The sequence below is a fragment of the Musca autumnalis genome, unplaced genomic scaffold, assembly GCF_047663935.1.
Source record: "Musca autumnalis isolate F117 unplaced genomic scaffold, ASM4766393v1 scaffold_2, whole genome shotgun sequence".
NCBI classification, from domain to species: domain Eukaryota; kingdom Metazoa; phylum Arthropoda; class Insecta; order Diptera; family Muscidae; genus Musca; species Musca autumnalis.
In genome coordinates this window covers 228363773-228388713 of record NW_027411755.1, presented here as the reverse complement: position 1 = coordinate 228388713, position 24941 = coordinate 228363773, and the positions used below count along the sequence as shown (strand labels likewise).

At 29.2% G+C, this 24941-nt stretch overlaps 1 protein-coding gene across 2 annotated transcripts in view; it reads right to left on the bottom strand.

The window, feature by feature from the left end:
* The window catches only part of LOC141395335 (UPF0047 protein YjbQ), a 180370-nt gene extending 159740 nt beyond the window's left edge, over positions 1–20630 (bottom strand). Inside the window, exon 1 of one of the 2 annotated variants that reach the window (XM_073971007.1) lies at positions 19993–20630. The gene's annotated coding sequence lies outside the window, so the exon portion shown is untranslated. Of the gene's footprint in view, positions 1–3745; positions 7656–19992 lie in introns of those variants that run through there. The other variant, XM_073971008.1, reaches the window with a different exon arrangement.
* Between the last annotated feature and the right edge of the window lie 4311 nt (positions 20631–24941).

Genomic DNA, 24941 nt, shown 5'->3' with positions numbered 1-24941 from the left:
GGAGGTACCGGAAGGAGTGGACCGATATAGCTCATCTTCGAACTTAAACTAAGTTTGGACAAAATATTACGAAAGCCAAAAATTGAACCGAATCGCTTCATCCCTTCGAGAGTTATCGTGCGCTCCAGCCAGCCAGACAGACAGACAGACGGACGGACATTGCTCAATCGACTCCAAATTGTCTGAAACACATTTCGTCCAAACATACTTGGGGTCTAAAACCATTATTTCGATGAGGCACATTATGCCCGTATGAAAGTGTATATACCCTTCATAGCCTAAAGGCTGAGGGTATAAAAATCAAAGTGATTCGAAAGCAGGTCTTAAATTGAACATGTATCCGAAATTTTCAGTGGGAGGTAGCGGATGGAGTGGACAAATATAGTTCATATTTGAACCTGATCTATATCTGGTAGATATATTAGGATGTGTAAAGTATGGGCCAATTCGGCCACTCTCTTCAGGAGTTATCGTACGCACAATTTTTCCGAACATTTTTGAACTTTTGTGGGGGAGGTACCTGAAGGAGTGGACCGATATTGCTTATCTTCGAACTTAAACTATGTTTGGACAAAATATTACTAAGGCCAAACTTTGGACCGAATCGGCAGACCTGTTCGAGAGTTATTTTTCCCTCCAACCTCCTCACACGGTGTCATATGGGTTTTTTGCAACTTTCAGGCTATTTTCTCAGGAAGTGTGGACTTGCCCCTGATGAAACTTATACCGTCGTATGGAGGGCAGTGAATACAAGTTGCTAAAGCAAAAATCAAAGCGATTCGAGAGATGTTCCTAAACTGAACTTTTCCAAAATTTTGTGTGGGAGGTACCCGACGGAGTGGACCGATTGAGTCCATATTAAAACCTGATCTAAGTCTGGTACACGCTCCACGATGGGCAAAGTATGGACCAAATCGGTTACACCCTTCAAGAGTTATCGTGCGTACACATTTTCCGAAAATTTTCGAACTTTTGTGGGGGAGGTACCGGAAGGAGTGGACCGATATAGCTCATCTTCGAACTTAAACTAAGTTTGGACAAAATATTACGAAAGCCAAAATTTGAACCGAATCGGTTCATCCCTTCGAGAGTTATCGTGCGCTCCAGCCAGCCAGACAGACAGACAGACAGACGGACGGACATTGCTCAATCGACTCCAAATTGTCTGAAACACATTTCGTCAAAACATACTTGGGGTCTAAAACCATTATTTCGATGAGGCACATTTTGCCCGTATGAAAGTGTATATGAGGAAAAGTCAAAATTTTTTAGTTTCCATGAAGCCAAGGTTTGCACTATTATAATACGCGAACTATTGTAGTTTACCAGTAACTATGACTATTGCTGGATTATTTTAGATGTTTTTGTACAAAGCTCAAAAATTTAGCAAAAAAAATTAATTTACGTGGTAGTTACGACCGCGTAAAGGAAAAAACATAGGTAAAAACACGTTGAAGCTAAACAGGTTTTTTACATTGCTATTCGATTTCTGATTAAACCATTCAAATGACGGACATCTGTCCAAAGTAAAAGTAGGAGAATACAAAATGAAGATTACACTTCTAATGTATCACTTTCCAAAATTTCCACTGCATCCACCTTTTATGGATGCTGACATTTTGAAGCCGGATTTCAGGTGTTTTTTGTATTTTTTATGTAACTGGGACGCGCATTCGGATATTTCGAAAAACCAATTATAGGATTAAAGAACTAGCGATTTCGCATAATCTGATATGTATATTGAGTATGTAGCCCACACAGCAGCAGAGTAATCTACTGCCAAAGGCCAAAATTTAGTGTGATATTTTTTCTAAAAAACCTATTTTTTGGGTACAGTATTTACAATATCGTTTTGAGTGTGCTGGTACCCCGCGATATTTTAGTTTTTCGACGATCCGGATCATATGAATCACAGATCATAAAAATCCATCTACTAGAACGGCGGAAATGGCTACTGCAAAAATTGAAAAATTTGCGAAAAATGTTTTTCAAAATATCGCTGACTAATTCGCGTTTTATGTGGATCGTTTCCATTTCAATGAAGAAAGTGAATCATCACTCGCGTTTGTGCGAAAACAGCGGTTTGAAAAATTTAGTGGCGTGGGAGCTGTATCCGATTTATCCAAAAAATACTGTGTGATGCTACATCCACGGTTCTTGATGGATTTTATTGAAATATGTTTAGATCGATGTATTTTTTCACGGTTGATAGTGAAATCGGATGCGCATAAAAAGTGTATGCACTTTGTGCAAAATATAAGCGTTATACAGTTTGTTGCACACTAAACTGCAGACGATGCTACATCTTAGCGGCCAAAGTAAATCCTGGCAAATGTGTACAAATTAAAAGAGAAGAATTCGCTGTATTGGTAAACAGCATGCGCATCAAGTGATTTTGAGGATTTCGCGCTTTACACGCATTTCAAAATGAACATTACCCGATACAATTTTATTTCAAGATTATACCACATTTAGAGGAACCCAACATTTATTTGAAAGATATACATATCTTCTGCTAGATGTTAGCGTGTTTTCGAGAAGTGATTAGAATAAAAAATGTGATTTATTGCGTGAAATTTAACTAAAATAGAAGAAAAACTCCGACCTATTTTTCATACATTTTGTTCAACTAACTCACAAAATAAATTTTAATAAATATTTTCTCTTACAAAAATTTTATAAATTCCCTCAATATATTTTTTTGTTTTCGCTATAATATGAAAACCACTAAACGGATTTGTATAGTTTTGGTTTCATTTGAATCTTCGCGATGTATAGATTACGTACATATTTTTTATATATTTTTCAGAGGCATAAGCAAGTTGAATTTTATAAAAACAATTTGCAAACTACCAATTGTTTGGAATTCTTTCCTAATTTCCGCGAAAATGCACAACTTTTTCACTAAAGTTATGGGACCTCAGTAAACATATAGTATGTAGGGTGCCCCTAATTAAGAGAGTTTCTCAATATAATGATTAGAGTCTTTTAAAGATTTTTTCTTTTAATCAGAATTGAAACCGCCATAACTTTTGCGCGCAACAACCAAAATTAGTATCTCGAACAGATTTAAGAATGGGATTTTTTTCCCAATCTATGTACCAAAAATCTTTCATGTAACTTAAAAAAAAATTTTTAATTTTTTTTTTATGGAAAACTAAAAAATTTTGTCTTTTCTTCATATACCCTTCATAGCCTAAAGGCTGAGGGTATAAAAAAAGGCCAACACCAGAGCCGAAAACATCAAACACGGCCAAGCAATTGAATAAGTCGATAGCTTCTGCTCTCTAGGAAGCACTGTAACAACTAATGTTGGTGGAGAAACGGCAAGAGCAACACTCAGATGACGGTAAGTTGTATGGAGAGGGTCATATAAGCATAAAATATTCGAACCATGTGTTAAATCCTTCTAAAGATTCTGAAAATTCCCCATTAAATGTTCCCACAATTATCGTCGAAGGGAGACTTCTTTTATATCAAACGGTGCTCCCCTATATATATTAGCTCAATGAAATGGGACCTACTTTTTATAGTGCAGACATCTTCTAAATGTAATTACAAAGATAAACCAATGACAAACTTTCTTCTTATAAATGTGTTTATTCTGGGCATTTTCTATAGGTATTCTTCTGGCAGCTCAGATGACTAGTAATAATGAAGAAGAGTTTCAACACGTTATATTTTCATTAGCTTAGATACACATATCAACAACTTTAGTATCTTTCACTCAACTTAATTTTCTTACTTTTATTAAAAAATCTTCTATCAATCTTTATACTTAAATCACTTTTATTTCATTTCATTTTCCTTTATTTTATTTACTTATTTGTTTTTTTGTTTTTTGGCTAATTATTGACATAACATTATCGCGGGCTATGAACTTTTCAGCACTTCATTTCACATTACTTGTTTCAATTTGTTTTTCGTTGTTTTTTCTTCTTTCTTTAACTTGCTCCACAATAAGGTCGCGATGAAAAACAAATTTCAACTTATTTCGTTCCCTAAAAAGCAAAAATCACAATATACAACAAAAGTTCAGTAGAAAAGCATAGCAGCATTATCCGTAAATGAAATTCCGTTCATGGCATCCCGCGCCTTAAGCCACATTTTGTGGTTGTCCGACGTTCATAGTACGCGGTTTTAATTCGTCGTTCTTCGATCGACGTTGAAAGAAAAACTATTTGTTTTCTTTTCATTCGGTGTGTGTTATGTTTGTTCCAAAACTATCCAAAGCAATAACCAACAACAGCAACCAACGAACGAACATACAACAGACGACGACGTAGGCCACCCCACATGGCCCACAACAACTTCATGCCACCCAAATAAATAACTAGAGCTGGTGAAGTGAGTTACTACTGCTTTTGTTGCGGTATGAGAAAATCACGATGGAAAAATATTTAATTTTGTAGGTAGAGTCTATTATATGACGCCCTACGGCATCACGTACCTCATAAAAAATCTATAAAATATGCACGTTTATGGAAAATTAGTAAAAAAGTTTACGATTGTAAATGAATTTTTTTTTTTAATCAACGAGTCTTGAAAACTAATCTTTATAAAATCGACGAGTTTTGAAAAAAAAAACTTTAAAAAATCAATGAGTTTTGAAAAATTAGTCATTAAAAATCTGCAATTTTGAAAAAATGATTTTTAAAAAATCAAGATTTTTTACAGTTTTTAAAAAACTACGATTTTTTAGAAAATTATTTAAAAAAGCAAGATTTTTTAGAAACTTATTTTTAAAAAAATCCACCTTTTTAAAAAAATAATACTTAAATATCCACGATTTAAAAACATATTTTTTAAAAAATCTACAATTCTTTAAAAAAATATATTTAAAAAAACCGCAATTTCTGATAAAAATAATATAATAACATAAAAAAATGAAAAAATATCTACGACTTTTGAAAAATAAATTGTAAAAGAACCACAATTTTAGAAATAATAATTCTTGAAACTTCTGCGATTTTGAAAAAAAAATATTTTTAAAAAAGTTCACGATTTTTGAAAAAAATAAATTATTTATTAATTTTTTTTTCAAAAATCTTGGATTTTAAAAAATTATTTTTTTTTTCAAACATCTTGGATATTTAAAGATTTTTGAAAAAACAAAAAATAATTTTTTAAAATCCAAGATTTTTAAAAAATAATAATTTTTTAAAATCCGATATTTTTGAAAACACAATTTTTAAAACCACAAGATTTTTGAAAAATAATTTTAACTATTTCTTTACAAAAATATTTAAAAAAAAAATAAAAAATGAAATATCCACGACTTTTGAAAAAATAAATTTTAAACGAACTACGACTTTTGAAATAATAACTTTTGAAACATCTACGATTTTGAAAAAACAAATTTTAAACATCCAGGATTTGGAAATTTTTTTTAAAAAATGCAACATCTTTGAAAAAAAGGCTTTTAAATTCAAAATTTTTTGAAAAATCCAAGATTTTTGAAAACGTATTTTTTAAAAATCCAAGATTTTTGAAAACATATTTTTTAAAAATCCAAGATTTTTGAAAACATTTTTTTAAAAATCCAAGATTTTTGGAAGAAATAATTTAAAAAAAAAGAAAATTAAAAATCCACGACTTAAAAAAAAATTAAAAATCCACGGTTTTGATAAAATAATTCTAAAAATCCACAATTTAAAAAACAAAATAAAAAATCCACGATTTTGATTAATTTTAAAAATCCACGATTTTTTAAAAAATGCACAATTTTTAAAACTGAATCTCTAAAAATACAGGATTTTTGCAAAATGAATCTTAAAAAAATCCACGATTATTGAAAAATGAATCTTTAAAAAATCCACGATTTTTAAAAAATTAATCTTTAAAAATCCAAGGTTTTTGAAAAATAAGTCTTAAAAAATCCTCGATTTCTGAAAACATAATCTTAAAATAAATTGAAAAATTAATTATTAAAAAATCCACGATTTTTGAAAAAAATGTTTTAAAAAAATCCACGATTTTTGAAAAAAAATAGTTTTTAAAAATCCAGGATTTTTGAAAAAAAATAGTCTTTAAAAATCCACGATTTTTGAAAAAAAAAATAGTCTTTAAAAATCCACGATTTTTGAAAAAAAAATAGTTTTTAAAAATCCACGATTTTTGAAAAAAATAGTTTTTAAAAATCCACGATTTTTGAAAAGAAAATTTTAAAAAATCCACGATTTTTTAAAGAATAATTTTTAAAAAATCCACGATTTTTGAAAAAATAATTTTTAAAAAATCCACGATTTTTGAAAAAATAATTTTTAAAAAATCCACGATTTTTGAAAAAATAATTTTTAAAAAATCCACGATTTTTGAAAAAATAATTTTTAAAAAATCCACGATTTTTGAAAAAATAATTTTTAAAAAATCAACGATTTTTGAAAAAATAATTTTTAAAAAATCCACGATTTTTGAAAAAATAATTTTTAAAAAATCCACGATTTTTGAAAAAATAATTTTTAAAAAATCCACGATTTTTGAAAAAAATGTAAAGCCACGATTTTTGAAAAAATAATTTTTAAAAAATCCACGATTTCTGAAAAAAATTTAAAACCACGATTTTTGAAAAAAATATTTTTAAAAAATCCACGATTTTTGAAAAAAATATTTTTAAAAAATCCACGATTTTTGAAAAAATAATTTTTAAAAAATCCACGATTTTTGAAAAAATAATTTTTAAAAAATCCACAATTTTTAAAAAAATAATTTTTAAAAAATCCACGATTTTTGAAAAACTTATTTTTAAAAAATCCGTGTTTTTGAACAAATAATTTTTAAAATCCCGCGTTTCAAAAAATAATATAAACGATTGTAAAAAAATAATTTTTAAAAAGCTACGGTTTTTGGAAAAAAGGAATTAAAACCCACGATTTAAAAGAAATATTTTTTTAAAAATCCACGATTTTTGAAAAGAAAGAAAAATCTAGAATTTTTGAAAAAAAATTGTTTTTAAAAAATCCACGATTTGTTATAATTTGTTAAAAATCCACCATTTAAAAAAATAAAAATCCACGATTTTGAAAAAATAATTTTAAACATCCACGATTTTTGAAACAATAATTTTTAAAAGATCCACGATTTTGAAAAAATTATTTTTAAAAGATCCACGATTTTTAAAAATAAATTTCAAAAATCCTCGATTAAAAAAAAAATATTTTGAAAAAATATTTTTAAAAAATCCACGATTTTTGAAAAAAAATTTAAATCCACGATTTTGAAAAAATATTTTTTTAAAAATCCACGACTTTTGAAAAAATAATTTTTAAAAATCCACGATTTTTGAAAAAATAATTTTTAAAAAACAAACGATTTTTGAAAAAATAATTTTTAAAAAACAGACGATTTTTGAAAAATGACTCAAAAAATACAGGATATTTGAAAAATGAATCTCAAAAAAATCCACGATTTTTGAAAAATTAATCTTTAAAATATCCACGATTTTTAAAAAATTAATCTCTAAATATTGATTTTTAATGAATTTCTCATTGGAATCGAGCTTGATGATCAATGAATAATGCAAGTGAAAAAGGAAGCCGACGACGATTCGAACCCACACACCCACCACTATGTGACATGCATGTTTCGACTTTGGTAAAGTCTCCTCAGACATATCGGATGTGGAGCGGCTTCGATGTCCTCGAACTTTTCTTCTTTCAAATGCATTTTGTTTTGTTTTTTACAACAACAATGGGGATTTTCCCATTTAGTTGTGCTTTCATGAAAACGCTTAGCGCAGCCTTTGAATAATTTAGGATTTTTGAAAAATGAGTCTTAAAAAAAATCCACGATTTCTGAAAACTTAATCTTAAAATAAAATCCAAGTTTTTGGAAAAAATAATTTAAAAAATCCATGATTTTGAACAAATAATTTTTAAAAATCCCATGTTTGAAAAGATAATATAAAAGATAAGATGATAAGCTTTCATTCGAATTTCACATCGACTCTATTCAGCGGAAAGTCTTTAGTACCATTCGCAGATTGTATTCTATTAATGTATACCTTCCTCCATGGGTCAAACGATGTCTAGCTTCAGCTCTACTCATGCCTTTTATCAATTATGGCTTAGAAGTGGTTTCTGGTACGATAGAACGAAATTTATTGAGGCTGAGACGTATTGTCAACTCTGTTGCCCGGTTTGTCTTCGGTGTGAGACGTCGTGAACATATATCTAGTTATGTTGAGAGTTTTTTGGGTGTTGATTTCGAGGAATTTGTCAATTGTAAGCTGTTGTGCACTTATCACAAAATAATTAAGATTGGTACACCTGCTTCATTGGCTAACATGTTTAGCTTTATTTCTTCACCGAGGAATACATAACTTTTTATACCTAGAATATACAACTTTACTTTTGAAAAGTCGCTCTTAATACGCGTTGCAAGATTATTGAATTATTTACCTCTTGATCTGAGAGTTTTTTCACATTCCAATAATGCTTTTCGGCTTAAAGTGCTGAATCATATTACTTCTCAACCTGAAATATAGATTTGCTCACAATGTTTGTGCTTATTGCTTGATTTTCTTTTGTCTTCCATGACGTTTGCTATGTAACAAAAAATTTCCCGCTTTTTATTGAGTCTATGAAAGTCTATAAAATGACTTCTATGGTGTTTGGTTGCAATATTGAAACTCGACATGTACCTTGCTTATTGTACTGTAATTATGTTTTGTGCTTATTGGCCACTTTTTAGCTATACTTTTTTCTCTTTCTTGATTTTCATTTTTTAATGGCAGGGGAGCCAATTATACCAACACGCATTAAGAATTAGATTTTATAATTATTTCTACTCGGAATTTAATATTTTGTTAATACTATTTATTGGCCTTGAAGGCTTTTGTATTAGTATATGGATTGGATAAATAACTAATAACTAACTAAAAAACCACGATTTAAAAGAAATATTTTTTAAAAACCCACGATTTAAAAGAAATATTTTTTAAAAATCCACGAATTTTGAAAAGAAAGAAAAATCTAGAATTTTTGAAAAAATGTTTTTTAAAAAATATTAATTTTTAAAAATACTTAATTTTTGAAAAAATAATTTTTAAAAATCCATGTTTAAAAAAAAGGATTTCTAAAACTTTAAGATTTTTGTGAAAAACATCTTGAAAAAATCCACGATTTAAAAAAAAATAATTTTTGAAAACCTACAATTTTTGAAAAATTAGTCTTTAAAATCACGATTTAAAAAAAAAACATGTCTTTAAAAAACCACGATTTTTGAAAAAATTATCCTTAAAAGGTCCACGATTTTTATAAAATGAATCTTTATAATATTCACAATTGTTGAAAAATAATCTTAAAAAAATCCTCCATTATAAAATTTCATGCCGTAAGAAGGGTGCATAATACACAACTCGATCTCACTTAACGCCTATTTCTTTTGTTTTGCAACTAAATGGGAGCAAGAAGTTCAGTAGCAATTGAATGCGAAATCAATTAGTAAACCATTTATCTAGAATTTTGTGTGGCCAGCCACTTACTTTCGATTTAGATTAGAAGATTTATTTTAAGATATCCGGGATGTTAAAATAAGGTAAGTAGGTTTTGTATTACCATAAATGTGCAAAAACAACAAAGTAATAAATTATCTGTACATATTTGTAAGATTTTCATTTGAATTAAATATTTTTAAAATATATTTATTAATATGCATTTACATTGTTAATGTATGCGTGCGTGCAATAGGCGTAAAGATTTTCAAGATAGGTGAGTAGCAATTGGAAAGGTAAAATCATGAGCAATAAAATATATTTTCCATATTAGGCGATAAAGCTGCTATGAAATATGTACATGTGAAATATATTTCAAAAAAGCAAAAAATGGGTTTTAAGTTTGTTTAAAGAATGTTCTAGAATATATTTTTCCAATCTGTAGAAATATTCATAATGAGGTAATAGGTAAGTACACCAAGTTGCCTAAGACATTTTCAAAAGATTAAAGAACGATGAGTCCGATATTACGTAGATTTTAAACGTCAACAATAAACTTCGATAAACCAAAATTCTATAATTTTCGTAATTTTTTAATATTTGCTTTTTAAATTAAATATTTATTTATTATTTAAATATGTATTTATAATTCCGCTAATCACATTTGACTCAAATTCTGTTACCTATTATTTTTAACATGCAGTTTTGTCTTATCGGTTTAACCAGAGAATTGAAATTCCACATTGGACAATTAATGAGCTTAAATTAATTGCAACAAAATTGAGGGTATTAAAACAATGCGTAAAATGTGTATGAAATGGAAATTCTAGCACAAGAAAAATACCAACAACAACCCAATAGATTGTTTAAACTAATGAAATCGAAATACGAATCAATTAAGTTCATTTAATGTGCATATATATCCACAGCAGTAAGGCTAGGGTATATTTACTAAGATTCGATCAATAATGTACCTAATAGACATAGTTGTTTTGGACACCATGAATGTACGAAATCCGTTTCAGTCAATTTGGAATCGATTTAGCCATGTCCGTCTGGTCTGAAGGTATGAAATTTAAAAAATAATGTTACAAAATCCACGATTTTTGAAAAAAAGGATGTTATAAAACCACGATATTTAATGTTAAAAAATCTACCAATTTTGAAAAATTAATCTTTAAAAAATCCACGATTTTTGAAAAATTAATCTTTAAAAAATCCAAGATGTTTGAAAAATTAATCTTTAAAAAATCCAACATTTTTGAAAAATTAATCTTTAAAAAATCCAACATATTTGAAAAATTAATATTTAAAAAATCCATGATTTTTGAAAAATTAATCTTTAAAAAATCCACGATTTTTGAAAAATTAATCTTTAAAAAATTCACGATTTTTGAAAAATTAATCTTTAAAAAATCCACGATTTTTGAAAAATTAATCTTTAAAAAATCCACGATTTTTGAAAAATTAATCTTTAAAAAATCCACGATTTTTGAAAAATTAATCTTTAAAAAATCCACGATTTTTGAAAAATTAATCTTTAAAAAATCCACGATTTTTGAAAAATTAATCTTTAAAAAATCCACGATTTTTGAAAAATTAATCTTTAAAAAATCCACGATTTTTGAAAAATGAATCTTTAAAAAATCCACGATTTTTGAAAAATTAATCTTTAAAAAATCCACGATTTTTGAAAAATGAATCTTTAAAAAATCCACGATTTTTGAAAAATTAATCTTTAAAAAATCCACGATTTTTGAAAAATTAATCTTTAAAAAATCCACGATTTTTGAAAAATTAATCTTTAAAAAATCCACGATTTTTGAAAAATTAATCTTTAAAAAATCCACGATTTTTGAAAAATTATTCTTTAAAAAATTCACGATTTTTGAAAAATTAATCTTTAAAAAATCCACGATTTTTGAAAAATTAATCTTTAAAAAATCCACGATTTTTGAAAAATTAATCTTTAAAAAATGCACGATTTTTAAAAAATTAATCTTTAAAAAATCCACGATTTTTGAAAAATTAATCTTTAAAAAATCCACGATTTTTGAAAAATTAATCTTTAAAAAATCCACGATTTTTGAAAAATTAATCTTTAAAAAATGCACGATTTTTAAAAAATTAATCTTTAAAAAATCCACGATTTTTGAAAAATTAATCTTTAAAAAATCCACGATTTTTGAAAAATTAATCTTTAAAAAATCCACGATTTTTGAAAAATTAATCTTTAAAAAATCCGCGATTTTTGAAAAATTAATCTTTAAAAAATCCACGATTTTTGAAAAATTAATCTATAAAAAATCCACGATTTTTGAAAAATTAATCTATAAAAAATCCACGATTTTTGAAAAATTAATCTTTAAAAAATCCACGATTTTTGAAAAATTAATCTTTAAAAAATCCACGATTTTTGAAAAAATAATCTTAAAAAATCCACGATTTTTGAAAAAATAATCTTTAAAAAATCCACGATTTTTGAAAAATTAATCTTTAAAAAATCCACGATTTTTGAAAAATTATCTTTAAAAAATCCACGATTTTTGAAAAATTAATCTTTAAAAAATCCACGATTTTTGAAAAATTAATCTTTAAAAAATCAACAATTTTGAAAAATTAATCTATAAAAATTCCACGATTTTTGAAAAATTAATCATTAAAACATCCAAAATATTTTAGGAAAAATCCACGATTTTTGAAAAATTAATCTTTAAAAAATCCACGATTTTTACAAATAACAATCTTTAATAAATTTTCTTAAAAAACACGATTTTTGAAAAATTAATCTTTAAAAAATCCACGATTTTTGAAAAATTAATCTATAAAAAATCCACGATTTTTGAAAAATTAATCTTTAAAAGATCCACGACTTTTGAAAAATTAATCTTTAAAAAATCCACGATTTTTGAAAAATTAATCTTTAAAAAATCTACGATTTTTGAAAAATTAATCTTTAAAAAATCCACGATTTTTGAAAAATTAATCTTTAAAAAATCCACGATTTTTGAAAAATTAATCTTTAAAAAATCCACGATTTTTGAAAAATTAATCTTTAAAAAATCCACGATTTTTGAAAAATTAATCTTTAAAAAATCCACGATTTTTGAAAAATTAATCTTTAAAAAATCCACGATTTTTGAAAAATTAATCTTTAAAAAATCCACGATTTTTTGAAAAATTAATCTTTAAAAAATCCACGATTTTTGAAAAATTAATCTTTAAAAAATCCACGATTTTTTGAAAAATTAATCTTTAAAAAATCCACGATTTTTGAAAAATTAATCTTTAAAAAATCCACGATTTTTGAAAAATTAATCTTTAAAAAATCCACGATTTTTGAAAAATTAATTTAAAAAAATCGACGATTTTTGAAAAATTAATTTATAAAAAATCGACGATTTTTGAAAAATTAATTTATAAAAAATCCACGATTTTTGAAAAATTAATTTATAAAAAATCGACGATTTTTGAAAAATTAATTTATAAAAAATCCACGATTTTTGAAAAATTAATATTTAAAAAATCCACGATTTTTGAAAAATTAATATTTAAAAAATCCACGATTTTTGAAAAATTAATCTTTAAAAAATCCACGATGTTTGAAAAATTAATCTTTAAAAAATCCACGATTTTTGAAAAATTAATGTTTAAAAATCCACGATTTTTGAAAAATTAATCTTTAAAAAATCCACGATGTTTGAAAAATTAATCTTTAAAAAATCCACGATTTTTGAAAAATTAATCTTTAAAAATCCACGATTTTTGAAAAATTAATCTTTAAAAAATCCACGATTTTTGAAAAATTAATCTTTAAAAATCCACGATTTTTGAAAAATTAGTCTTTAAAAAATCCACGATTTTTGAAAAATTAATCTTTAAAAAATCCACGATTTTTGAAAAATTAATCTTTAAAAATCCACGATTTTTGAAAAATTAATCTTTAAAAATCCACGATTTTTGAAAAATTAATCTTTAAAAATCCACGATTTTTGAAAAATTAATCTTTAAAAAATCCACGATTTTTGAAAAATTAATCTTTAAAAAATCCACGATTTTTGAAAAATTAATCTTTAAAAAATCCACGATTTTTGAAAAATTAATCTTTAAAAAATCCACGATTTTTGAAAAATTAATCTTTAAAAAATCCACGATTTTTGAAAAATTAATCTTTAAAAAATCCACGATTTTTGAAAAATTAATCTTTAAAAAATCCACGATTTTTGAAAAATTAATCTTTAAAAAATCCACGATTTTTGAAAAATTAATCTTTAAAAAATCCACGATTTTTGAAAAATTAATCTTTAAAAAATCCACGATTTTTGAAAAATTAATCTTTAAAAAATCCACGATTTTTGAAAAATTAATCTTTAAAAAATCCACGATTTTTGAAAAATTAATCTTTAAAAAATCCACGATTTTTGAAAAATTAATCTTTAAAAAATCCACGATTTTTGAAAAATTAATCTTTAAAAAATCCACGATTTTTGAAAAATTAATCTTTAAAAAATCCACGATTTTTGAAAAATTAATCTTTAAAAAATCCACGATTTTTGAAAAATTAATCTTTAAAAAATCCACGATTTTTGAAAAATTAATCTTTAAAAAATCCACGATTTTTGAAAAATTAATCTTTAAAAAATCCACGATTTTTGAAAAATTAATCTTTAAAAAATCCACGATTTTTGAAAAATTAATCTTTAAAAAATCCACGATTTTTGAAAAATTAATCTTTAAAAAATCCACGATTTTTGAAAAATTAATCTTTAAAAAATCCACGATTTTTGAAAAATTAATCTTTAAAAAATCCACTATTTTTGAAAAATTAATCTTTAAAAAATCCACGATTTTTGAAAAATTAATCTTTAAAAAATCCACGATTTTTGAAAAATTAATCTTTAAAAAATCCACGATTTTTGAAAAATTAATCTTTAAAAAATCCACGATTTTTGAAAAATTAATCTTTACAAAATCCACGATTTTTGGAAAATTAATCTTTAAAAAATCCACGATTTTTGAAAAATTAATTATTAAAAAATCCACGATTTTTGAAAAATTAATCTTTAAAAAAATCCACGATTTTTGAAAAATTAAATTAATCTTTAAAAAATCCACGATTTTTGAAAAATTAATCTTTAAAAAATCCACGATTTTTGAAAAATTAATCTTTAAAAAATCCACGATTTTTGAAAAATTAATCTTTAAAAAATCCACGATTTTTGAAAAATTAATCTTTAAAAAATCCACGATTGTTGAAAAATTAATCTTTAAAAAATCCACGATTTTTGAAAAATTAATCTTTAAAAAATCCACGATTTTTGAAAAATTAATCTTTAAAAAATCCACGATTTTTGAAAAATTTATCTTTAAAAAATACTCGATTTTTGAAAAATTAATCTTTAAAAAATCCACGATTTTTGAAAAATTAATCTTTAAAAAATCCACGATTTTTGAAAAATTAATCTTTAAAAAATCCACGATTTTTGAAAAATTAATCTTTAAAAAATCCACGATTTTTGAAAAATTAATCTTTAAAAAATCCACGATTATTGAAAAATTAATCTTTAAAAAATCCACGATTTTTGAAAAATTAATCTTTAAAAAATCCACGATTATTGAAAAATTAATCTTTAAAAAATCCACGAATTTTGAGAAATTAATCTTTGAAAAATCCATGATTTTTGAGAAATCAATCTTTGAAAAATCCACGATTTTTGAGAAATCAATCTTTGAAAAATCCAAAATTTTTGAGAAATCAATCTTTGAAAAATCCACAATTTTTGAAAAATTAGTCTTTAAAAAATCCAAAATTTTTAAAAATTAGTCTTTAAAAAATCCACGATTTTTGAGAAATCAATCTTTGAAAAATCCACAATTTTTGAAAAATTAGTCTTTAAAAAATCCAAGATTTTTGAAAAATTAATCTTTAAAAAATCCACGATTTTTGAAAACTTAATCTTTAAAAAATCCACGATTTTTGAAAACCTAATCTTTAAAAAATCCACGATTTTTGAAAAATTATTCTTTAAAAAATCCACGATTTTTGAAAAATTAATCTTTAAAAAATCCACGATTTTTGAAAAATTAATCTTTGAAAAATCTACGATTTTTGAGAAATTAATCTTTGAAAAATCCACGATTTTTGAAAAAAGTAATCTTTAAAAAATCCACGATTTTTGAGAATTTAATCTTTAAAAAATCCACGAGTATTGAATAATTAAACTTTAAAAATCCATGATTTTTGAAAAATTAGTCTTTAAAAAATGCGGGATGTTTGAAAAATTAATTTTTAAAAAATCCGTGATTTTTGAAAAATTAATCTTTAAAAAATCCTCGATTTTTGAAGATCTAATCTTTAAAAAATCCAAAATTTTTTGTAAAATTAATCTTTAAAAAAATCCACGATTTTTGAAAAATTAATCTTTAATTAATTAATCTTTAATCTTTGTATGATCGCTAATATCCGAATACGGATTTGCAAATAAAGAAGAAGAAGAATCTTTAAAAAATCCAAGAATTTTGAAAAAAAAAATATCTTAAAAAAAATCCACGATTTTTGAAAAATTAATCTTTAAAAAATCCAAGATTTTTGAAAAAATCATCTTTATAAAATCCACGATTTTTGAAAAAAATATCTTAGGAAAAAAATCCACGATTTTTGAATAATTAATTTTTAAAATTCCAAGAGTTTTGAAAAATTAATCTTTAAAAAATCGAGGATAAGCTAGTCCTGGTAAGCTGATGCGCACATTCGGGCTACTCCTTCCGCTACATCCCTCACAAAAGCTCAAAAATTTTAGCTAAAATGGTGATTTGCAAATTCTTCTTGGGTTCGAATATTGACTATATCAGTCCACTCCTTCGGATACCTCCCAAACAGCATTTCAACATTTTATCCAAAGAGCAGTTAAAGGACATGTTTCGGAACGGTTTGAAATTCATACTTCCTGAGTTGATGGGTAAGAAGCTCAAAAAAACCTTGCCGGCAGCAATTACAAAGACGAATGCCCATAGGACCAATTTGGATCTACTTGACTTGTTACATCCAACTCAAACTTCTGTGCGATGCAATAGATGTCGTGAGTGGGTGCTGCAACACACAGCGTCTAGTGAGTAATTTTCATCAGTATACGAGACTACCCGCAGTCCCTCCAACAGCAACAGCACTTAAAACCAGTCGTTGTTGTTCAAATCCCAAAAAATGCTAACATTTTCAAAGGACTCCGAGGTAGGATCAAGAAAATAGCGGACTTTCGGAAGAATCGGAAGAATAGCATAGTCGCGTCGGTGTAAGAAACAACACAAGAAAACTCTTTTCATATGGGCACAACTCGCAAGTCTGGTTGCAGTAGCATTCTCAATTCCTACAGAGAAACATTGTTCCAGGTACACTAAACAGATGCCAATCCTGCTACCAAGGCCCTCGCTACACCCGGCATCAATACAACTATCCGTCCGCATCCACGAAACTAAATCCAGCATACAGTGTTGTGATCGTTACAACGCACTGAGGAAGGATGGTACCAGAAGTAGACCTATGTATCTCGCCTGGGCCTGGCTCTAATGACCCGTACATGAAATGTATGGGGATAGCAGCCAAGTGTGGAACTGCAGAGGTAGAGTAGCTGATGACCGTATACACCCCATCGATTAATATATGTACTCCAGGTTATATGCCCAGCATTAGCCCGCTTTTGGAAGGTTATAACCGTCTGGTCTTGGGGGGACTTTAATGCTCATCATAAGTTGTGGCAATTTGTCCTACGTTATGACCGTGGGGTATATAGGCTGGGCAGATTTATAGATCTACGTTTTGCACGGTCAATGAGAAAACTAAGAAGAACTACCCAACCATTAAAATGTTTACCGCCAAAATCCACCGCAATAATCCTCACATCTTGGACTAAAAAAGTAAGGGGGTGTTAAGCATCATAATCGGAGACTTCACGATTGCAACCGTCCATGTTCAGACGTCCACCCGATTGATCGGGTAATCCCACAAACTTGAGTCTCATTAATGTACCAAACTTCCTAAACCTACCGCTCCAAACATTATCTTCACACAATCCCACACAAACACCATCCCAACTACTGAAGCCAGGCAACGATGCCAGAAAAGGGGTATCGTACAGTCCGATTTCGCTTCCGTCGTCCGAAGAAAAGATCCTTAAAATAGATATCCAATTGCTAATCATAAGCAATGAATCGTAGCCACTCACATTGTGCCCAAAAACTGGAAATAGCAGGTGGTCCCGCTACTGAAGCCAGGCGAGGATGCCGGCAAAGTTGAATCATACTGACCGATTCCGTTTTTGTCGCACGTAGCAACGACTTTTAAATTTTTACTACTCCCCGGCATCGGAAATAGCTGTCCAGTTGCCGATCGATCACGATGGATTCAACAAGCAGCACAGAACTGCCACAGCGCTACATGAAACTTCTTAACCTATTTGTCGAGGACTAAACCAGCAACACTGCTCTCGACTTGCCAAGAGCTTTAGATACCTTCAAGCACTCCACACTGTTTGATGATATCGAGCAGAATACCTTCTGTATGGACGCCAGTCGTACATGGAATTCGGAAACAAGAAGTCGAAGCTTCGTAGAGTGAAACAGGGAGTACCCCAAGGTGGGGTGATATCTCTGGAACTTTTTCTGTATTCCACCCCTCCTCTATATAGCATTGAGATCGTTACGTATGTGGATGATTTTACGATCTTGTTGTCCCTAATATCATTTGCCCTGCCTTCCCTAACATCATTTGAAAATGGCAAAACTCCTATTGAACGATATTACGACCTTTTTCTGTGCGAGGAATATGCAAATATCCGTCACATAATCTACGGCCACTCTGTTCACCACAAGGACCGCAGAGGTGAATGTCATGGTCTATGATAGCAGAATTCTGAGTAGAAGCTACACCAAAATTCTTGGGGATACATGGATACATTCGACACTACGCTCACGTCATCCTCGCATGCCACAGCTATCTGCGACAAACTGAAATGTAGGAACAAGGTCTTCAAGTCCCTAGTCGGCAGCACTAGGGGTGCAGATAAAGAAACCTTGTTGACTACATATAACGCGATAGGTCGGTCTGTGGTAAGCTATGCGGTGCCAGTTTGGTCTCTGAATTTAGTTGATACGCATTGGAAAGAGATTCAAACTTGTCAGAATGCCGCCCTGAGAACAGTAAACAGGGTGCCTCCTCAACTCTTTAAAGGCAAAGATTCTTCCAGTACAGCAACACAATGAGATGCTTTCGTTGCAGTACTTGCTCGGATGTTACCGTGAGAGCCATCCTAATCACCATCTGCTGGCTAGGCCCGACAAACCCAGACATATCAGGAAGGATCTTAAATATCTAGAGAGGGAGGTCCAACGATACATAAGAGAACGGCCGAAGTTGCTAAGGCCATAAGCAAATATAGCATGAATGAAGTCCTCGGAGTATATCCCCCATCTATCGCAGATGAGGAGTGTCAGCTGCCACGACAAACCAGAGTAGTATTAGCTCAACTACGCTACGGGATATTGCCTCGGCTAAATTCTTATAGAGCAAAGATCGATTGCACCGTGCAAACCTACTTAAATAATTCCAGTAGATTTGTGGTTACAACCCATTGAAGCAGCCACATCCCTGCTCCTGTTACCACAACATATGATCACAATAACATACTTTCCGAAAACTTTCAAATCATAATATATTTGCAAACGTACAGTAAGTTCCAAGAAGATGTAAATCGGAGGATAATTTTAAAAATTTTAAAGAAGGGTAGGTCTTGTGGTTCTGTTTACAGTAATATATTATCGAAAGGAGTAACTCCCAAACTTAGATCAAGTCCCATGATGGACCATGGCACGGCCAATATCTCTTTCCGGGTAAAGTTGAGTTTAAGGCAATTTAAATTGTAAACATTTTAATAGAATGTCCTGTGATTCTTACTACAATAGTACAATTTGCTGTTAGATGCCAATGCTTCCCGAGATATGGGCACCGAAAAGTCGCAATATATACTGCCACTACTCATATACCTCTCGCAATAAAATATTTAGTATATAATTTTATTAATTTCTTATTTTCCCTATTTCTCTCGATAATGGTCCTAAAGTTCCAAGTGGCATTGTTGCTATACAATACTACTGAAGAACCTTTTAGGGGGATTTTCATCTATAGAAGACCTCTTTAGAGCGATTAATATATATTGAAGAAGGCCCGGAGGACATTATATCTATAGAAGTCTTTTTTAAAAAGGGGTCTAAGTGTAGAAGGCACCTTTTGTTTCAATTCTTCTTCAAATAATAGCCAAGTCATGTTTTGACTGCAGGTTGTCTTCGTAGTCTCTATTACATTCCTTATACTTCCCTCTATAATGATCCCTAAACGTAAGTCCCAAGTTATTTTTGATTATGTTCAATTTAAGGAACGAGTTTGAGCTGTTAATCTGGACCAACTATTCAGAATTTTAATAGAAGTGTAATAGAATCTCGTCCCACACATGAAGGCACTGTTTAAAAAGGAATATGTATGTTAATTTTGAATCTTTGAGAATACTCACACACAAAATCACGCAGATGATTTGAATCTTTGAGGGGGTCGGGTCGTACTTGTTATTGATTTGGAACACTTTTTATTTGTAATAATGGATGCAATAAATTCCAACAGTCAATATGCATGCCCCCACACAATAGGCAAATAATTGTTTAGACAGATGATTTTTAGTTGTTCTTTTTTAGGTTTGGTTATCGGTAGGGAAAAAAATTTTCAATGAGAATCAGTGATAAGGCCGCACAGCGGAAAATATTAAATAACCAATGAAACCGGTTGAAAATACACTAAACTTTATTGATTATTTTTCGTTTATTTCACATGCAATATTTTGATAATAATCTTGTTTGCGAAAAGAACAACACATTCCTACTTTGATATTTGCACTGCATTCAATCATTCACAATAGCACACTCTGTTTTTTTTTTCTTATCGGAATCATCGATAACCATAACACAGATTTTGCATTGATTGCCAACTTTCTCAAATATTTGTTTTTTTTTAATATTTCACCTTGTTTTTCCAATTAACACACAAAATACTTTAATATTGATTTGAATTAATTTAAATTATGAATGAGTTTTTTTATGGTTCTTCTTTTCTTTATTTTCGTGTGTTTGTCACTGTTTTGCAATTCTCTCATATGTCGCAGAAATACACTCTCTCGCAGTCTCTATTTTAACATTTTTACTCGTTGGAGTGTGGCCCACTCGTTGCGAGAAATGTCAAATGTGGGAAGTAGGCCCGAAAGAATGAATGAATTGTAATAAAATATGAAATAGAAAACAAATCATTCCAAACAATATTAAGGGAATTTTATTGAAATAACTAATGAGTTCGCAACAAAGTAATAATTTCAGCAGATTTTATATAAACTTATACGAAAATGTTATCTTTGCTATTGAGGTAGGTCATCATATGTTTTTTAAATCAATAGCTAGGGCTCTATTGTGAATGAATGACTGATGATGAAATTAACCCTTGTCGGCCAGTGGTGAATTTGTAAGTGACAACTTTTGAATGGAAATAACTGCTAAACCTAAATAACGACGGGACGTACACAAATATTTCACCAACCTATCAAAACAACGCTCTCTGAGCGTCCGTGTTACCCAAATACGTTGAGTCCCAAATCCCATTTAAAACATAAATAATTTAAAACATTATTTTCATTCGTAAAACAAATAATTTTCCTTTGCAATGAATTGTATTTCATGTTTTGTTGAGCTTTTGTTTTTAAAATACAAAACACACACACATACAAACAATAACGTTCTGTCAAAGTTAAACTTTTTCAACTTACAAAAAGTCTACGCTCGACGTATTTCGGTAGTTCTCATAAGAATACATGTGTTCTACTTTTTTCACCACACAAGCCCTGGGTATACGTCCGTATATACATAGGTATGGCCCTAAAAAGGCATATAGCAGGAAAATAAGTAAAATAAAACGTCATTTACACTGGCGATTATAATTGCGATAATTCTTTAATTGTGCTCAATGTGAAACAAAAAATGTATAAAGGAAATAATAGGCCATTTAGATGTGACCTTATTACCCGGATTTAGCGCATTAACCGGATTTATTTGCTAAATCCGGTGATAATCTTCCAGATATCCCACACAAAAATAAATCCTCGTATTGAGTGGATTTGTTTTAAATCCGGCCATAGACTAATAAAGACATAGACGTCGTATCCCTCAATTTTTCCGCGGTTAAGTCACTCCAACCCGAAAACTCAAAAAAGTTCGAAGACGATTTTTGGGGAAAATTTCAATATTTTCTTGGATATTTTTATCTGAGGATATAGTTCCCATCAAAAGCTAACCCTGTGTAGTCTTTTGTCTTAACAAATATGTTGTATTTTTGGCATTTTATATTGAGTTTCTTAGCTACCACACTCAATTCATAGTCGGTGAGAGAGTTCCGACCATAGACTAATGAAAAGATAGACGACGGAATGCTCTCACCGAGTATGTTCGAATTGAGTGTGCCGAAAAAGAAACTCAAAATAAAATGCCAAAAAATACAAGTTAATAAATATTTTGTTCTGGCAAAAGCCTATATGGGGTTAGTTTTTGATGGAAACAATATCCTCAGATAAAAATATCCAAGAAAATATTGTCATTTTCCCCAAAAAACGTCTTCGAACTTTTTTGAGTTTTCGGATTTGAGTAACTTGACAGCGGCAACATTGAGTATTCCTTCGTCTATCTTTTCATTAGTCTATGGTTCCGACGTCTATGTCTTCATTAGTCTATTATCCGGCACAAATCCTCGTATACAACTTTGTTTTTTGCAACATGTTGCTAGAAAATACAAAAAGTTGCAAGCTGGCACAACCCAGCAAAATTTGACGGAAGGGGTTCTTTGCGATGACGTGATTTCATGTCATCTTTTGCATTGGTTCAAAGGAAGTCGTGGAAGATCCGATCTTTTCATTAGGATTTGAACCAATGCAAAGGAAGTCGTGAAAGATCCGATCTTTTCATCAGCATTTGTACCCATTCCATCGATCCAATAGAGATGATGTTTGTGTTTTTATTTACACACCTGTTTATTTTCATTTTGGTATGTTCCAGTACTGCATAAATCTACTAATTTTTACTATTTTTTCCGATAACATAAAGGAACAATTGTTATCGTAGTAAAAATAAGTATAGTCTTGCAGTTTCTGGAACAGACCAAAGTTGTTAGAACTGTCGTCGTGATGTTGTCTTACATTTCCTGCATATCAAACAACTAAAACTTCTAAACAATTGGTATTATATGAAGTCCCAACCATCGAGCTAAAAATAGAATCGGACTGCACACATTGCCATTTTAAAAGTTCCCTTGTCTGTTCTAAATCTGACATAGAATGAAATCAATCAAATCTCGCTTCTTGGAATTTGAAAAAAAGTCCGAAACCAAAAAGGAACAAGAATCTGAAAATAAAGAAGAAACTACTTTTGGAAAGAAACAATTAAAAATAAATTAATTAAGCATAAATGGTATTTTCCATAAAAAGTCTCTCCTCCCCGTTCGTTACATTTTGTTCTTAGAGATCCCTAAAGCAAGCCGGGTTGAAGATCCCTTCATATTTCCGTCACTAAACAAAAGAGTATAAATTACCAAAATGTTGTTATAAAATAACAAAATTATAAAATAAAAGTAATTTACGAAATAAAAATACTTAAAGGAGTGCATTTGGAGTCCATGTCGAAATCTGAACTGGTGATGGGAAGATAATTAAAAAAAACCTTTTGTAAGATGAAAGAATATCAGTTGCGGAGAACGGAGGAAGTAATCTTTTGCGTTGCAGCGGTGGTGATTACATTGCAATTTTGGATGTAAACTTGTGAAAAACTAAACTGATAAATTAATTGTAGCTATTATGAATTCGTTTGAATTAATAAAGAGTTTTGTTTTTCATGAAAACCATATTTCAATACAGCATTTCCATTTTCCAAACAATACATGAAAATTTCATGCCAAGGGGTTGGTGAAAATGGCATGTCAAAGCATGGGTGAAAATGACGTGTCAAAGCATTGGTGAAAATGACATGTCAAATCATTGGTGGAAATGACATGCCAAAGCATTGGTGGAAATGACATGTCAACGCATTGGTTAAAATGACATGCTTAGGATCCAGAAAAGAACGTCATCTTTTGGGGTCCACGCTCATATAAAATTCATCGATGAAGATGCTAAAAAGATGACATGCTAGATCACTTGCACCCATGATTGAATGTCATCTTTGGCATCGAACATTTTGCTGGGAAGAAACAAGGTAGATGCATCGGTGAATTGCTAGATCAAAAATAATTTAAAATGTCAGAATTTGTAGACAAGCCGAAAAAATAAATTTGCTTTGATATACAAAGTTGATTTTAATCTACAAGACTAATATTTACGATGTCTAAACGATAAAATAATTTTTTATTTGCTCATTAGTAAGCATTAGTAGCATACCATGGTACAAATACACAGGTATTGTTGGTAACATAAGGTGTCAAAATTTGACATCAATTCAATGCAGTTGACACATTATGTTATCATCAGCTGGCAGGATAATGCTACCTATATTATTGTACCATGGTAGCATACTATAGCTCTGTTCCTTTACGTGCAAGAATCTTCAAGTTTTACCACTTTTTACTCGAAAAGCGTTCCTTTACTTCTGACACCATACAATTCATATGAGAGCAGTTCACAACTTTTGCTACTTTTGCCGGTTTTACTATTTTCAAAAGTAAAGGAACAGACCATATGATAACATTTTCAATATTGAACAATAAATTTGTAAGTTGCCGTATGTTTTTTGAGACGAATTCAATTTACAATAATTTCCTTTGACGTTTCAAATTCGATCAGATGGGCTAATGCATCTACCTTGGTAATTGTGCTATGAAAAAAATCAGCTGAGTGTCATTTAAATTCTCCAAGGTATATCTAAATGCAATGAGATTTGTACTGGACTTATTAAATCCAGTTTAATGAGCTATTATGTAGTGAATTAATTCTTTTGCTTTGAAGACCAATTTTCAAAAAGGTTCATCCTTACATTTGACAATTTTGAAATTGTCTGCTTAAAATTGTCGATATGTAAACGCCAGGTAAGTCATTTTCGGTAATTGAATAGAGAACAGGGGAGCCAAATACGAACTAGATTGCCCTTTATGTTTTACTCTTCTAGCTGAAATGAAATAAGGCCTCGTATATTTTTTTTTTTGGGAATCATGTAGATTGTCATACTTATGGTGTTTAATATTTAATAAATCGGTTAAATATTTTTGTATTTATTAAGATTAAGATTATTAAGATTTATGTGTTGTTAATGCAAGCAGTATGTAACGCTTCAATAAAAAATGTGGTAGCATGTGAATATTTTTCCATGCAAAGTGTGTTAGCCAGTTTCAAATTGAGATGTGTCCCCTCTGTCGTGAAACAATTGAGAGTTTCAAGAACGCTGGTCG